The 18,482-nt window shown below is 43.0% G+C and overlaps 1 protein-coding gene and 1 pseudogene across 5 annotated transcripts in view; one reads left to right on the top strand and one right to left on the bottom strand.

Moving 5' to 3' along the window:
• Positions 1-14,185: 14,185 nt before the first annotated feature.
• Positions 14,186-14,790, bottom strand: LOC123569858 (ragulator complex protein LAMTOR3-like; annotated as a pseudogene).
• A 2,200-nt stretch (positions 14,791-16,990) lies between these two features.
• The window catches only part of SMAD9 (SMAD family member 9), a 74,724-nt gene continuing 73,232 nt past the window's right edge, over positions 16,991-18,482 (top strand). For all 5 annotated transcript variants that reach the window (XR_012426843.1, XM_045377404.3, XM_045377401.3 and 2 more), the window contains exon 1: positions 16,991-17,126. The gene's annotated coding sequence lies outside the window, so the exon portion shown is untranslated. The remainder of the gene's footprint in view (positions 17,127-18,482) is intronic.

The following is an 18,482-nucleotide window of genomic DNA, read 5'->3' as shown; positions in this document are numbered from 1 at the left end:
CCAGAAAATGAGGTTGAGTGACCTAGTCCCTTGAATCACTTTCAAAGGAGCTCAGCTGAGGTGAGGAGTGTGCTCTCTCTGAGATCTAGAGGTTAATAGATTGGGGAAATGGATTAGTGATTTTTGGGAGAAGAGCTGGCACCTGGGGCAAGAGCTTACCCCAAAGAAAAGGGTGTAGAATGTGATGAGTTATGTATAATGTAATACTTAGAGAAGTCACGAAAAAAGCTATATAAATAGATACACTCAAAAACACTATGAATAAACAAAAATTGAATTCTAAAAATTGTTCAACTAACCACAGGATGGCAGAAAAAGAAAACTGAAATAAAAAACAAAACAGAAGTCCAGGCATGATGGCTCATGCGTGTAATCCCAGCACTTTGGAAGGCTGTGGCTGGAGGTTTGCTTGAGACTAGGAGTTTGAGACCAGCCTGATCAACACAGTGAGACTCCTATCTCAATAAAATACATCAATAAATAAAATAGCCAGGCTTGGTGGTATGCACCTATAGCCCCAGCTACTTGGGAGGCTGAGGCAAGAAGATGACTTCAGCCCAGGTATTGAGGTGCAGTGAGCCATGATTGCACCACTGCACTCAGCTTGGGTAACAGAGTAAGACCCTATTTCAAAAAGAGAAAAGACAAAACCCAGACATAAAACAAGGAAAAGTAATGACAGATTTAAGCCTTAAGCATATCAAGAATATATTACATTAAATGTAACTAATCTAAATTCAAGTAAAAGAGATTAGCAGAGTATTTAAAAACATGACCTAACCATATGCTGTCTACAAGAAACTCACGACAAATATAACAATATAAGCAGGTTGAAAGTATAAAATGGAAAAAGGTATCATACAAACTAATCAAAGGAAAGCAGGAGTGGCTATTATAACATCAGATAAAAGACTTTATATCAAAGCAAATTACTAGACTCAAAGTGGGATATTTTGTAGTAAGAAAGATTCTTCAATCCACCAAGAAAACATAGAAATCTTTCTTTTTTTTTTTTTGAGATGGAGTCTCGCTCTGTCACCCAGGCTGGAGTGCAGTGGCGGGATCTCGGCTCACTGCAAGTTCCGCCTCCCGGGTTCACACCATTCTCCTGCCTCAGCCTCCCGAGTAGCTGGGACTACAGGCGCCGGCCAGCACGCCCGGCTAATTTTTTATATTTTTAGTAGAGACGGGGTTTCACTGTGTTAGCCAGGATAGTCTCGATCTCCTGACCTCGTGATCCGCCCGCCTCGGCCTCCCATAGTGCTGGGATTACAGGCGTGAGCCACCGTGCCAGGCCTAACATAGAAATCTTAAGTGTGCATGCCCCAAACAACAAATCTACAAAACGCATGAGGCAAAATGGACACAAGTGCAAGGAAAAACAGATGAATTATAGTGGGAGATTTCAATACTCCTCTCTCAGACAATTTTACAGGAAAATTTTACCAAACTTTTAAAGAAAAAGAATTAACACCAATTCTACATACTCTCTTCCAGAAAACAGAACAGATATCAAAAATCAGACCAAGCGAACAAGAAAACTACAGACCAATATCTCTCATGAATACAGATGTGAAAATCCTTAATAAAACATTATCAAATAGAATTCAGGAATATTTAAAAAGATTTATCCATCATGACCAAGCATGACTTACTATAGCTCTGCAAGGCTAGCTCATTATTTAAAAAACAATCAACATAATTCATTATATTAACAGGCTGAGGAAGAAAATTATATGATTATATCAACTGATTTTCATCAAAACCATTTGACAAAGCTCAACATTCATTCACAATAAAACCCTCAGAAAAATAGAAATAGAGGGAACTTCCTCAACTTGATAAAATGTAACCACATAAAACCTACAGAAAACATTATACTTAATGGCAAAACACTGAATATTTTCCTCTTAGGGCAGGAACGAGGCAAGGATGGCTACTCTTACCACATTCTTATTCAATATAGTATTGGAAGTTTTCGTCAATAAAGGGCAATAAAAGACATACAGATCAGAAAGGAAGAAATAAAAACTCCATATTTGTAGATCACATGATTGTCTACGTAGAAAATTCTAAGGAACCTACCAAAAAAATCCACCTAGAACTAATAAGTGAATTCATTAAAGTCACAGAGGCCAGGCACAGTGGCTCATGCCTGTAACCCCAGCACTTTGGGAAGCTGAGGCAGGCACATCACCTGAGGTTGGGGGTTCGAGACCAGCCTAACCAACATGGAGAAACCCCATCTCTACTAAAAATACAAAACTAGCTGGGCATGGTGGCCCATGTCTGTAATCCCAGCTACTCGGGAGGCTGAGGCAGGAGAATCGCTTGAACCCGGGAGGCAGAGATTGCTATAAGCCGAGATTGCGCCATTGCACTCCACCCTTGGCTACAAGAGCAAAACTCTGTCTCAAAAAAAAAAAAAAAAAAAAGTCACAAAATACAAGATAAACATACAAAAATTTATTGTATTTATATATACTAGCAATGAACACATGGGCACAGAAATTATACATGCAGTATCATTTACAATCAATAAAAAATATGGTTAAAACATACCATATTCCTAAATTGGAAGACTCAACATAGTAAAGATGTCAGTTCTCCCAAAATTGATATACAGGCTTAATAGAATTTCATCAAAATCTCAGCAAGAATTTTAGTAGATGTAGAAAATGTTATTCTAAATTTTATATGAAAATGTAAAGGAAGTAGAATAACTAAAATTTTGAAAAAGAAGAATCAACCTCTTTGACTTCAAAACTTACTAGATAGCTACAGTAATCAAGATTGACACTATTGGTGGATAGACAGATACCGATCAATCAATAGAACAGAGAACCAGAAATAGGCCCATATGAATATGCCCAACTAATTAAAAAAAAAAAAAATTTAGTAGAGACGGGATCTCTCAATGTTGCCTAGGCTGGTCTCAAACTCCCGGCCTCAAGCAATCCTCCCACCTTGGCTTCCCAAAATGCTGAAATTACAGGTGAGCTGCTATACCTGGGCCCAGCTGATTTTTGATGAAGGCACAATTGCACTTCAGTGAAAGACACAATCTTTTGAACAATTGGTACTGGGACAACTGGACATTTATAGGCAAAAATTGAACAACCTAAGTCTGACACCTTACACAAAACTTAAAATGGGTCACAGGCTTAAATGCAACATGTCAGAATTTTGGAAAGAAAAACACAAGATAAAATCTTTGGGATCTAGAACTAGACAAAGAGTTCTTATACTTAAGTCACAATGAATAAAAGGAAAAATTAAATTGAACTTCATCAAAATTAAAACCTCTTGCTCTTTGAAACACCCTCTTAAGAGGATGAAAAGACAAGTTAGAGAGTGGAAGAAAATACCCCAAATCCACATATCCAACAAAGAACTAGTATGTTAAATATATTAAGATATCTTAAAACTCAACAGTAAAAAAAGTAAATAGATAATTCAATTTTAAAATGGTCAAAAGTATGAAGAGATGTCTACCAAAGAAAGATATGCAGGTAACACATAAGCACATGAAACCATACTCAACATCATTAGCCGTTACCAAAACACAAATTAATACCACAATGAGATATCTACTATACCCCTAGCAGAATGGTTAAAACAAAAAATAATGACAATAACAAATGCTGGCAAGGATGCAGAGAAACTAGATCATGCATATATTGCCAGTGAGCATGTAAAATGGTACGGCCACTTTGGTAAGTATTTTGGCAATTTCTTTAAAAACAACACATGCAACTATTACATGATGCAGCAATTGTGCTCTTGGGCATTTATCTCAAAGAAATGAAGATTTATGTTCACACAGAAACTTTACATAAATGTTTATAGCAGCTTTATTCGTAATAGCCCCAAACTGGAAATATCCCAGAAGTCCTCCTGCAGATGAAGGGTTAAACAAACTGGAGTGTATTTGTACCATGCTATACTACTCAGCAACCAAAAGGAACAATTATTGATACACTCAACAGCCTTAATTACCAGATTATTATGCTGAGTGGAAAAAAGCATACATACTGTATGATTCCATTTATATAACATTCTTGAAAGGACAGATTTATAGAAATAGAGAATGAAGTAATGATTAAGGAAAGTGCTGGAGTAGGAAAGAAGTGAATGTAGCTATAAAGAGCCAGCATGAGGGATCCTGTGGTGATGGAAATGTGCTGTCTCTTAATTGTATCAATGTCAATATGCTGGGTGTGGTCTTATACCATAGTTTTGCAAGGTGCTACCATTGGGGGAAACTGGACAAAGAATACTGAAATCTTCCTGTATAATTTCTTAAAATTGCATTTTGTCATTGTTCAGGCTGCTATAACAGAATACCATATACTGGGTAGCTTAAACAGCATAAATTTATTTCTCACATTTCTGGAGGTTGGGAAGTCCAAGGTCAAGGTGCCAACAGATCCCGGGTCTGGTGAAGGACTCTTCCTCATTTGCAGTAAGCTGTGTTCTCATTGTGCTCTCATTTGGCAGAGACAGAAGGAGAGTGGGTTGTCTAGCATAAGGACACTAATCCTATTCATGAAGGCTCTACTCTCATGACCTAATTACCTCTCAAAGGCCCATCTCCCAGTACAATCATATTGGGGGTTAGGATTTCAACATACGAATTTTAGAGAGACACAAACATTCAGTCCATAACCCATGTAAATCTACAGGTATCTGAAAATGAAAATTCTAATTTTGTTGTTGTTATTTGTTTGTGGAGATGGGGTCTCACTCTGTCAACCAGGCTGGAGTGCAGTGACACGATCTCAGCTCACTGCAGCCTCCACCTCCCAGGCTCCAGTGATCCTTCCTCTTCAGCCTCCCGAGTACCTAGGACTACAGGCGCATGCCACCAGGCCCGGCTAATTTTTTATTTTATTTTTCTTTTTTGTAGAGAAGGGGTTTTGCCATATTGCCCAGGCTGGTCTCAAACTACTGGCTTCAAGCGATCTGCCTGCCTCGGCCTCCCAAATTGCTGGGATTACAGATGTAAGCCACCATGCCCAGCATGAAAAGGTTAATTTTGAAAGCTAAAATAGGCATTTAACTTTTTTTTCCCAGTCCTGTTATTACTGTTACCACCCCACTACCGGCTACTACTGCCGCAACTACTGGTTTTGTTTTATTATTTTTTTTTAAATGCACAGATATTCTTTTAATTCAAAATGTAAAGGTTCTGGTCTTTTTATAGCATAACAGAACATTGGAAGAGGTCTTGTGATTCCACAGGCAATCTTCTGGCATCACAAATGGGGAGCTATGACCCCACTGTAGGAGAATCAATAAGCTATGCATGCAAACTAGTGTCCAACTTGTCCTTTTTAAAATAAAAGCAGTATTGGCCGGGAGCAGTGGCTCACGCCTGTAATCCCAGCACTTTGGGAGGCCGAGGCAGGTGGATCACCCGAGGTCAGGAATTCAAAACCAGCCTTGACCAACATGGTGAAACCCCATCTCTACTAAAAATATAAAAATTAGCCAGACATTGTGGCATCCGCCTGTAATCCCAGCTACTAGGGAGACTGAGGCAGAGAGTGCAGTGAGCCGAGATTGTGCAATTGCACTCCAGCCTGGGCAACAATAGGGAAACTCCGTCTCAAAAATAAATGAATAAATAAATAAATAAAATACAATAAAAGGAGCATTAGAAGAACCTATCAAATACAAGCCCTAATCAGGAGAGGACAGATTATCATACCACTCCAGATGTAGGTAAGGTGAGATTTAAGCCCACTAACGTTTTCAACTGTGGTTACTTTTCTCTTCCCACAGGCTGATTATGTAAAGAGAAAAACAAATGGAGGTTTTAATTGTAAAACCCTCAGTTTAATCTAGTCCCATGTAATGTTTTACCCTCTTTAACACCTGCAATTCACCTTTCTGATTATTAATAGTAAGTGTATTATAGCTGAGCTTTAGTGGCAACCATATTACATTCACTTTTTTACATTCACTCCATAAAAATCCTAATGAAAACAGAACCTTATTTATATTTCACAGAAGAAATACATGTTGGAAAATTTAATCTCCTTAAAAATGTGGTTTCTTGGGCATCATAGTTTTCCTCTAGACAGGCATTGGTTTTGGGGATAGATACTGATTGGTTACTATGTTACTTTTTCCAGTGAGGCAAGCTGTGTGCATCTCAGTTTTCTTATCTATGACATGGGAAGATGGAGATACTATGTGGGCTGCTTCCCTACGGGGTTATAGTGATAACCAAATTAAATAATATGAGCGTCAGCTTACAAACTAAAATTTTATGAAACCCACACATGTACATAACAGAAAGAATATTTTGGTATCTGGTAAATACAGAATATTATCTCATATTTTATTTATGTGTTTATGACCTACCTTATTCTATACGCAACTTTATTTTAAAAGACTTCATTTCAGGCCGGGATTGGTGGCTCATGCCTGTAATCCAAGCACTTTGGGAGGCTGAAGCTGGCGGATGCAATGAGCCGAGATCGAGCCATCGCACTCCAGCCTGGGTGACAAGAGTGAAACTCTGTCTCCAAAAAAAAAAAAAAGACTGTATTTCTCCACTCAAACTTCTCACTCTAAGAGTAATGCAAAACCTAATGAACAAATAAGTATCAGGATTTGTTTCCTTCTATGTCTATTTAAAAAATTTATTCATTTTTAATTGATAAAAATTGTATATATTTATGGTATACAACATGATGTCTTGAAATACGCACGCACTGTGTAATGGCTAAATTAAGCTAATTAACATATGTATCAACTCACACTTATCATTTATTTGTGATACATATATATATTTAAAATCTCTCTTAGCAATTTTCAAGTATACAATACATTGTTATTAACTATAATCACCATGTTGTATAATAGTTTTCCTGATCCTATTCCTCCTGTAAATGAAATTTTCCATCCCCATTTTCTTTTTTTTTTTTTTTTTTTTTTTTTGAGACCGGGCCTTGCTCTATCACCCATCCTGGAGTGCAGTGGTGGGATCTCGGCTCGCTGCAACCTCCGTCTCCTGGGGCTCAAGTGATCTTTCCACCTCAGCCTCCCGAGTAGCTGGGACTACAAGAACGTGTCACCAAGCCCAGATAAGTTTTGTATTTTTTTCTGCAGAGACAGGGTTTCACCATGTTGCTCAGGCTGGTCTCAAACTCCTGTGCTCAAGTGATCGACTTCCGAAAGTATTGGGATTACAGGCAGGAGCCACTGCACCTGGCCCCTAACTATTGTCAACAGAGGCCTAAAAAATAGACCTAAGACTCATTAAATGATATGTGAACCAACAGAAAAGACGTAGAATCAACCCAAATGCCCATCAACAATAGACTGGATAAAGAAAACGTGGTACATATACACAACGGAATACTATGCAGCCACAAAAAGGAATGAGATCAGCCGGGTGCGGTGGCTCAAGCCTATGCACTTCAGGAGGCCAAGGCAGGTGCATCACCTGAGGTCAGGAGTTCAAGACCAGCCTGGCCAACATGGTGAAACCCCGTGTCTACTAAAAATACAAAACAGCTGGGCACTGTGGCAGGTGCCTGTAGTCCTAGCTACTTGGGAGGCTGAGGCAGGAGAATCACTTGAACCTGGGAGGTGGAGGGTGCAGTAAGCCAAGATTGCGCCATTGCACTCCAGCCTGGGTGACAGAGTAAGACCTTGTCTCAAAAAAAAAAAAAAAAGGAATAAGATCATGTCCTTTGCAGGGACATGGATGAAGTTGGAAGCCATTATCCTCAGCAAACACACACAGGAACAGAAAACCAAATGCTGCATGTTCTCACTTATGAGTTGGAGCTAAACAATGAGAACACATGGACACAGGGAGGGGAACCACACACATTGAGGTCTGTTGGGAAGGGAGGGTGAGAAGAGGGAGAGCATCAGAATAAATAGCTAATGGATGCTGGGCTTACTACCTAGGTGATGGGTTGACAGGTGCAGCAAACCACCATGGCACACGTGTACCTATGTAACAAATTTTCACATCCTGCACATGTACCCCAGAACTAAAAATAAAAATTTTTAAAAATGATATGTGAACCTAGAAGTACATCATCAAGGAAGAAAAGTGATTAGGTTGTATTGGTCAAATGTTTAAGATCCTGTGTGCACAGAAAATGCTTTTAGAGATACTCTTTTATTATCATTTAAAGTATTCTGAATATCTCTTTAATTTCTCTTAGGGTTCTATAAAGTAAATGAAAGAGCAATGTGTGGATCGGAGAGCATAAGATTTATTAGCCATTATAAAGATGATAATACCATGAAAATGGCAAAAAGGCAACGTGTTAATCACTTCACAGTTACAAGGAAAAAATTCGCACGTTGCAGAGAGGCAGCACACAGGCAGGGGTCTTGCTGGTCTAATGGCTTCAGCCTGTCCTTTAAAGGAAAGGAGAGAATTTTACTAGCCAATTTGAGGCAAAAACTTGGCTTTAATGATTTGTTTTACCCGTTATTAGTGGTAAACCCCAATTATAATTGTGGGGTTCCCTAGGTTGTTGCCTTTTATTTCAGAAAGTATTGCACAGCTTCCAAATCAAAATTAAATTTATCTTTAACTTAAATATCTGCTATTCAAAAAGAATGGGGCTCATTTAGTTCTATGGGGATCAGGTGTCACAAAATCAAACACCCCCATCACAAACTACAAATATATATAGAAATGAAATAAATAAAATTTAAATGTAAAAAAAGCCATTATGATGGGACTAGAGTCTGTGCCACATATACCATCAATTAATTAAGTCCCATGTGAAAATACTTTCACCCTTACAGTGGACGTAAGTTTTACGGATCATACTCTGTCTCTTCAGCCCCTTTAACATGCCTGCCACTTCTCTGTGAACATGCATCACCACCCAGTCCACCCTCACTACACACACACACACACACACACACACACACACACAACTGTTAGTCTTCCAAAAAAGAGTCCAAGGGCAGGCATTGTTTTCTCCTGCATTGCTCTGCACTTGGGATATCAAAAACCCAAGCCCAGGCCCAGGATTCATTACCCTATTCTCTTCTTCTAGTCAAGAGTAAATCTTCCTACATTTCGTAAGTATTTAATGAGCATTTCTATGTGCCAGACACAGTTTTAGCTGTGAGAAATAAGAGCAAAATCAGATACACTCATCATTCTTTTTGATACTATAATTAATGAAAGGGGACAGATATTAATCCAATGGTTAAATATGTATCAATGTGGAACAACAGTGTTGATTATGAATGAGAGAGATATAGGCCACACAAGATTACAAAACAGAGGATCTGACTAAGTCAGAGACGACCAAGAAGCCTTCTCTAGGATGTGACACTTAAACTGGGATGCAGAGGAAGGGAAGTCACTAATGAGACAAGGAGGGGAAGAGGGAGCACTCTATGAGGAAGCCCAAGTGAAATTTCAACTGGGAGTTGATTGTTGAGTAAGTCCTGCCACTTAATTAAGTAGAAGCCTTTCTGTTCTTTTTTATTTATGGCATATTCATTCATTTATTGATTTAATTTATTAAAAATCTTTCTGGGTTTGTTAAGGGCAGCAGAGGTATCAAGAATGAGAAGCAAATATGACATCAAAAGCACAAGCAATGAAAGCAAAAATAGACAAATGGGACAACATCAAACTTAAAAAACGTCTGTGCATCAAAAGAAACATTCAATAGAATAAAAAAATCAACCTACAGAATGGGAGAATATATTTGCAAACCACATACCTGATAAGGGGTCGTCTTCAGATTACGTAAGAAACTCCTACAACTCGACAGCAACAACCACCACAATTACAACCAGAATAAAACACTGGCAAAGGACTTGAACAGATATTTCTCTAAAGAAGGTATACAAATGCCAACAGGCATACGAAAAGATGCTCAACAGCACTATTCATAAGAGAAATGCAAATCAAAGTCACAATGAGCTATCTCCTTGTACCCTGTAGGAGGGTCGCGATCAAAAGAACACAAAGTAACAAGAGTTGACAAGGATGTAGAGAAATTGGAACCCTTGTGCACTGTTGGTGGGCCTGTAAAATGTTGCAGCCATTGTGGACAACAATATGGAGTTTTCTCAAAAAATTAAAAACAGAATTACTGTTTGCTCTAACAATCCACTTTCTGGATATACATCCAAAGAATTCAAAGCAGAACCTCAAAGAGATACTTGCACACCTATGTTCATTTTTTCACGACAGCCACAAGGTAGAAGCGACCCACATGTCCACTGATGAATGGATAAAGAAAATATGGTATATATATGCAATAACAGAATATTATGCAGCCTTAAAAAAAAATAAAGAAATCCTGTCACATGCTACAGCATGGATAAACCTTCCAGACATTATGCTAAGTGAAACAAGCCGGTCACAAAAGGACAAATACTGTATGACTTTACTCATATGATGTATCCAAAGTAGTCAAAAATCACAGAGACAAAAAATGGAAAGGTAGTTTCTAACTGGGGGAACTGGGGGAGAGGGCATTAGTGATTAATAGGCACTGAGTTTCAATTTTGCAAGATAAAAAAGTTCTAAACATCTGTTGCTGCAAGACAATAGTTAAGACTTCTGAACCGTACATTTAAAAAAATTAAAGACATTAGCTTCCGGTTCCAGGAAGCCATGGCTTACGATGCAGACATGTCCAAGTCCAAGAACCACACCACACACAACCAGTCCCGAAAATGGCACAGAAATGGCATCAAGAAACCCCGATCACAAAGATACAATCTCTCTCTTTTTTTTTTTTTTTTTTTTTTTTTTTGAGACGGAGTCTCACGCTGTTGCCCAGGCTGGAGTGCAGTGGCTTGATCTTGCCTCACTGCAACCTCCGCCTCCCAGGTTCACGCCATTCTGCTGCCTCAGCCTCCCGAGTAGCTGGGACGACAGGTGCCTGCCACCACGCCCGGCTAATTTCTTATATTTTTAGTGGAGACAGGGTTTCACCATGTTAGCCAGGATGGTGTCGATCTCCTGACCTCGTGATCCGCCTGCCCTGGCCTCCCAAAGTGTTGGGATTACACTACGCCTGGCCGATATGAATCTCTTAAGGGGGTGGACCCCAAGTTCCTGAGGAACATGTGCTTTGCCAAGAAGCACAACAAGAAGGGCCTAAAGAAGATGCAGGCCAACAGTGTCAAGGCCATGAGTGCACGTGCCGAGGCTATCAAGGCCCTCGTAAAGCCCAAGGAGGTTAAGCCCAAGATCCCAAAGGGTGTCAGCCGCAAGCTCGATCGACTTGCCTACATTGCCCACCCCAAGCTTGGGAGCACAGTGAAACCCCATCTCCACTAAAAATACAAAAATTAGCTGGGCATGGTGGCATGCACCTGTAGTCCCAGCTGCTCGGGAGGCTGAGGCAGGAGAATCGCTTGGACCCGGGAGGTGGAGGTTGCAGTGAATCGAGATCACACCGCTGCACTCCAGCCTGGGCGACAGAAAAAAACTATCTTAAGTTGTAAAATTTTCCATAAAATTCTGGATGTCTCTTATCCCTTGAAATGATACTATTATCACATGGCCACAGCTGGCTGGAGCTGCATAGCAATCGCTCCCTTCAGAAAGACAAAGCCACATCTCTCTTCTAATTACTCTCCTAATATTTTTCACCACATACTAAACATTGCATTCATTCGACCAATATTTATTGAGCAGCTACTATGTGCCAGGCATTGTTCCAGGCTGTGGGGATACAAGTAGTGAGCAAGACCAGCCTTCTTACAAAGGAGCCAGTCAAAACAAACATATACATAGTTTATACAATTTAATGTAATGACACTGCTGTGAGGGGGAAAAAGATAAATTCATTTTAGGAACAATTGTGGGAAGAGGAGGGTGATCTTCTTTTATCTTTTTTCCCCAAAGCATAGTTTCCTGCTTCATAGTACCTATTTCTTCTAAAGGTAGCACTTCCTTCCACCTTCGATTCTTGATTTCTCCTTTTTTTTTTTTTTTTTTTTTTTTTTGGCCAAAGTTTATTGATTATCTCTTCAAAGTGTGCATAAATGCATCTCCTCCTCACTTTTCTAGAATGCCGCAGACGCCCACCACCTCATGCCGAGATGGTTGTAGTGGCTTCCCAATTGGTCTCCTTACCTCTTATCTCTACAAACTTTTCTCCCTCACCCCTGTCCACCTTCCAGCCTGTGTAGATTATTCTTCCTGGGATGTCACTGCCCATGTTTCATCACTTTTCAACTCCACTTCAAGTTCCAGGACAACAATGAGGTGTACATACCTGGGTTTTAGAGTCAGGCAGCCTGGAAGGGATAGTCTGTGTGTCCCTCAGGTTCCTCACTGTAAAATGCAAATGATAATTCTCCCGTGAGAGGGAAATGAGAGGAGGTGTGGGAAGCGCCAGTCCAGTTCCCGGTTGGGGGACTCTCACAATGGAAACAGCGTCTGATCCTCACTGCTGAGTCAAGATGGTCCATCGCTCTCTTGTCTCAATCCTTTAGAATGTATTTGGTGACGAACTGCCGCGTTAACATCCTTTTTCTTATCTACCCAACTAGTTTGACAATTCTCCTAGGAAAACTGAGGCTTTTCTACTCAAAGCCTCAGGGAATTCTGCACATAGCAGGCATTCTGCCTTCATGGTTGAACAAGTTGGGCCTGCATCAGTGTCAGGCCAGGGTGGCAAGTGGGCTGAAGTGCAGCCTGCACTCTGCTGTGAGGCCGGCACCTGCAGGACTGCACCCACTGAGGCAGGGTGGAGGTCCGGGGGGTGCAGGACAGTAGATGTTCATGCTCTCTTCTCAAGTTGCAGCTGAAATTTTGACCCTGTGAAGACCTCCCTGACACCTCCCTGTGCCCATTCCCCTACGGTGACACACAAAGTTGTGTGATAATCATTGGTACGTGTATCTCTCTCTTAGGCTGCATTTACTAAGGGCCAGTGCTCTGTGCTCATATAGTTAATTCGGGTGCCTGGTACTTAGGAAAGCGTTTAATAATGATTACAGAATGAAAGATGACTTTCAAGGAAAGTCCGAATGGGAGGCAGAAAAACTGCAGCATCAGGACAGAGTTACAGATAAAATTTAGAGAGGAGACTTGAGGTGGGAGGAGTGTGGAGGCTTTGATTCCTAGTTATTACTCTTGAGTGGAAACATTATCATGCTAGCGCAAACTTAAGGTACAAGAGACGTACAAAGCAGAATCTTTGCCTCCATGGATGACTACAGACTTTGTTACAATCTGGTTTTTTTATTTTTTATTTATTTTTATTTTTATTTTTTGAGACGGAGTCTCGCTCTGTCGCCCAGGCTGGAGTGCAGTGGCCGGATCTCAGCTCACTGCAAGCTCCGCCTCCCAGGTTTATGCCATTCTCCTGCCTCAGCCTCCGGAGTAGCTGGGACTACAGGCGCCCGCCACCTCGCCCGGCTAGTTTTTTGTATTTTTTAGTAGAGACGGGGTTTCACCGTGTTAGCCAGGATGGTCTCCATCTCCTGACCTCGTGATCCGCCCGTCTCGGCCTCCCAAAGTGCTGGGATTACAGGCTTGAGCCACCGCGCCCAGCCTTTTTTATTTTTTAATACTATTTTATTTATACTCACATATGAAAAAATGGTTATACTATCATGTTTACATAGATGATAATATTGGAAACAGCATTCAGTAACAAATTACATTTAAATTTTATAAAGAACACACAAACATTAAAACACTGATTGGTTATAGGAAGCGGAGTTTGAGGAAAAACCATTAGCTATAATTTTTATTTTCATTAAAGAGCAGCACCCTCTGAGAAGAATCAATCAGTAACATTCAGCTATACCATAAAATAATAAGTACAAAGGAATAGTTAGTGATTGTACTGATTTTGCTTTTACTAAGCCATTTTACGTTCCTCGCACTCAAGGCGAATAAATAAAACATAATCTGAAGAAAAATATCTCCTTATTATTATTCGCAATAAAAAAAATCGGCTTCATTCTGCAGGCCTGGGCAGATTGTACAATAGAGAGCACTTAATGGCTCAAGTGGATCAATGTACCGGTTTGATTCTGATCCACGGAATAGAATCTCATCCATATTTGGTGGCTGGACTAACTCCATGGGAGCTGTGATAGACTGAACCATTTTTGTGGTATCCCCAGATCTCACCAAATAAGAAAAGACCCTACCCCAGAAAATACAACAATTGATCTGTCCATAAATTTTATCTATATGCTTGCTCTTCAGTATAAGTTGGAAAAAGGGGCCTTTTCTTGAGCACATGGATAAAAGTACTGCGGTCTAAAGATTGCTGGATCAATATTGTGTTGTTATAATAAAGATAAGGTACACATTGAAACCATTGTCCGATTAAGAAACTTCCACAACTTGTCTCAGTTCTTCAAAGAATGGAGTACGTTTCTTTTCTAGGCTGACAATTAGTCCTGTATTGGCATTGCTGCTGGCTATGAAACTCACTACCAAAGGTAATGATTTAATTGAATCACCTGGTAGGTGTAACAGTAACATGATACTTTTATTTTTTGAAAGTCCAAGTTTGCTCCTTTGGTCTGTTGCAAGGGCAAAAGTAGATGAGAAACCAGGTCTCAAAGCACGCTCTGGAGCATTATCATTGGCCACTTCAAAATAGGTACTCCAACTCTGACACAACGATAGCATGGAGCCCTTCAACACTTGGCAACATTTTATACATGAATCGCTTTAGGTCATCCACCATGATGAACTCCCTTCTCTTGCAGGATCAATCTCCATGACTGGGAGTTCTGGGCTGCCCGGTTCTCTCCACTGTCACTTCAGGGACAGCTTCAAAGACCACAATCTGGTTTTATGTTGGGTATATGGCAAATGCAAAGAATGGACTCTCTCTTGGGGTAAGGAAGCCGCCCTTCCTCCCACTGTTTTATAGCCTGAGGGAGCTCATGTTAGGCCAAGACCTTAAGGTCTTTCAGAAAACATATCTCAGTTTTGCCGTGGTTTTGAGGTCCTGAACCAAAATTTCACTGGCGGTTCTACCAAATCACAACCTCTGACTGAGTCGCTCCTCTCATATGATTCCCATAACAATGTTTTGGTGGAAGTTCTGTTAAGCAGTAAAACCACAGCCAATCAAGAAATCACCGATAAAGCAAAGTCTAGCTTTCCATTAACCAGGACAGTCAGCTTCTGTAAAATGGAGTGTCAACACTGCGCCTTCTGTACTAGGCCAAGTGCTTTCTCCTTCTTGGAACTCAGCAGATCTTACTGTTCTTGAGTGGAATGGATTAACTTTCTATACTAGCCTTGAGGAATACATGATAGGAATTCTATCAGTGACAGACTAATGTTTAGGCAGGAAAAAGTCATCATCATGCAGAAATATCCTGGTATGTAAATGAGAACGTACAGAAAAAAGCTGACTAGACATACTCTAAATCAACGGCCTGCCAAGAGTCAAGAGAATTCCGCGAACTGAAAACGACTCCATGCCAGAATCATGAGCCAGCGCTGCAGAGGTTATAATTTCTTTGTCTGCATTGTGTCCTCCGCATTATGCTCATATAGGAGAAGAAAACTGAGATAGTGATTGGGCCATTTCTTTTCTTAATTTAATTTTAAAAAACTTGAGCCACAAGGTATCAATTCTGAGGACCTAATTAGCTTACTGACAATAAAGTCCACAACCAGCATAATCCTTAAAATATAATCTGTAGCCCTTACCAGTTCCGCTGTTTCCTGGTGTTTCTCACCCAGGAGGATCTCAAACCCAACACATAGCCAGGAGCAGAGGTATCTGGGCCAATGTAGAAAGAAGACTTTGGGGTTAAGGCATGGTATTTAAGGTTCTGCTGGAAATGTTGCTTTAAACAAATCACCATTCAACTACAACGGTATAATAATGCAAAAATATCATCTGCCATGAAGAAAGTGCAGTGCTTTGAGAACTAGAAAAAGCAGTTAAATTTAAGGCCTTGCTTTGTATTTCGGAGCTGCTATCGGGGCCTATTGGACGTATGACTTTCGGGCACACAGGAGCAAACTGAAAACTGCCCTGTGTGGCTTTATTCCACGTTCACCCCTGCAGCAAATGCCTTTTCTGTGAGGACCTACGGGCGGATGGGGAATCAAGAAGTGGTTCTTCTTAAGTGGCGTGTCTGAGTGGGTTCCAGGAGTCCACAGTGACCTTAAGAGGCAGGCTACTTGGGGGGCGGCCAGGCCGTGAGACGAGAAAGTTGTTAAGTAACATTGCTGTGTGCCCATAAGTTTGTATCTTTTATTAGATTAGATAATATGTCTCACATGCTGGGTTGTTAAGCAAATAAATATGCGTAAGGAAATTACAATCCACATAATTATATGAGTCGTTTCAACCACCGCTCACCCCCAGAATGATTATATTTTCTTGTGCCTATGCCAGTGCAGCCCAGTTGCTCTGTCACTGTCAATGGGGTCAGGATCCCCTTACTGCGAAAAGCAAATCAAGAACAAACAGGGCAAATGAGAGTCCACCAGGGCCCAGAAACATGTGAGAAACAGCAGCTCAGAAGGGTCTCCAGACTGATGGGCGGGTGATCCTATATTCTTATTGGGCTGACAACCCTTCTAAGGCTTCGGGCTCCAGGTGCTGGCAAGAAATCTCAGAGGTGGGGTGGGGGAGAGAGACGCGAGGCGACCCACGCAGGCAGAAGGCTCCCACCCCACCCCGGGACCCCCCAGCAGGCCGGGATCGCCGGCAGGGGCTGAGCCTGGGGTCGCGCAGGGGGACGGAGAGGGCAGCCCGCGGCTGGGGGTGGGGAAGAGGCGGGAACCCAGCTGCGGACCGCTGCGAGGTGCACTCCCCCGCCACCCCCGCGCCGCGAGTTTCCGGGCACGTGGCCGTGGGGCCGGCCTCGCTCCCGCCCCCCGCCGGGCCCGCGCAGCCCCCTCCTCCGCGGTTCCCGTTGTGGCCAGAGCGCGCGGCGGCGGGCGGGGGCGGGCCGCAAGCAGGGCTCCCTGGCCGCTTTCCAGGTCGGCGCACTAATACGGGCGATGAGGCTTCGCGGCTCCAGTCTGACTGACGCCGGCTGGGGCCGCCGCCGCCGCCGCCGCCGCCGCTGCAGCCGCTGTCTCGGTCCCCGCCGCCGCCGCCGCCGCCGCCGCCGCCGCCCCCGGGCCCTGCAGGCGCTGAGCGCGCAGCCAGGCAGTGAGTGCGCGGCGCTCGGAGCGGGCGGCCGGGGGACCACCGCGGGGGCGGGGTGGGGGGCGCCGGACCTGGGTGGGGGAGGGATGAGTGGCACCGCGGGGACAGGTAAGACGTGCCCTCCCCGGCCGCGCGCTGCTTGTGTGCGTGCGTGTGAGCGCGTTGAGTGGAGGGCTAAGTTGTTCGTCCTCGGGGCAGCCTGGGAGGCTCCTCGGCGTGTGGCTTGGCTCTTGGCGCTCGCCGTCCCGGTGCTTCTCGGTGGGGCCTGTTTAGGGTGGGGTGGGCACGGGGCCGGAGGGGACCGCTCCGGGGACTTGGCCGCAGCGCCGCTCGCCTTCCTCGCGCCCGCATTCGCCCGCGCCGCGGGCCCCGGGACCTGTCAGGAGATGCTCGTCCTGCGGCGGGGGCGGCGGCCGGGCTGGAGCTGGGGCCCGGGGCGTGGGCAGGGACCAGGATGGGCGCCGGAGGAGTCGCTTGCTGTAGCTGGAGAGCGGGGACAGCGGACAGAGGGGGGGTCGGGGGTCGTCATTGTGACTCTTTGGGGGGCCACTTTTAAACTCGCCAGTGCCGCACTGGCCTCGCTGGCCTTCTGTTTCATAGGCTTTTTGCTTTGCTTACCTTTGAGGCATGCGAAGTGAGAAAAAAAAAGTTAGGAATGTTGTTCAAGTGTCTCCGGGCTCGCGCTTGGACTGTGTCGGAGCCCGGGTGTTTGTCTTTTCCTTGGCCCGCCCCTCGATGCCAGCTCTCCGCAGAGGGGAGGGGGCGAGGTGGGGAGCAGATACAGGAGACTGCCTGACGCCAGCTTTGTGATCGGAAGGAGGAGCGCGGGGAAAGCATTTTTATGGATGGCTAATCGCTGACAAGTCTTCCCGTTACTATTCCTTCCTCCTCCCGCCCTTGACCGTGGACATTTGAAATGATAGTTTGGATATACTACGTTGACTTATTTCTGGGCTGGAGTGAGTACTCCTGAGAACTAACCTACAAATGATACAAATCGAGTTTGGGGATAAAATTGTATATAAATTCTTTACCCAGCAGTTCACAGTGAGATACACACCCACAAGGGCACTGTGGAGTGCTTTGGATGGATCCAGTTTACTAGTACCATTTCGGTGGCTTGCCAGATTTCTTGGATGATGTTTTGGAAATGTAGGTTAGCAAGAAGCATGGAGGCTGACCGTAAAGTCGTGAGGCATTTAATAATGCTGCCTCCTGAGCAGTAACTGAGCGGAACGTTTGTGGCATCCGTCTGGGAAAGTGAAATGTGACTACTACAAGTATGTCTCCTGCCTTAGCATTCCTCCAAGTGTGAGGGAATGCCTTTGGATGTTTACATTTTAAAAATAGTGATCTATA

This window comes from Macaca fascicularis, chromosome 17, assembly GCF_037993035.2.
Source record: "Macaca fascicularis isolate 582-1 chromosome 17, T2T-MFA8v1.1".
In the NCBI taxonomy this organism is placed as follows: Eukaryota; Metazoa; Chordata; class Mammalia; order Primates; family Cercopithecidae; genus Macaca; species Macaca fascicularis.
This window is presented reverse-complemented; position numbering and strand designations above follow the sequence as displayed.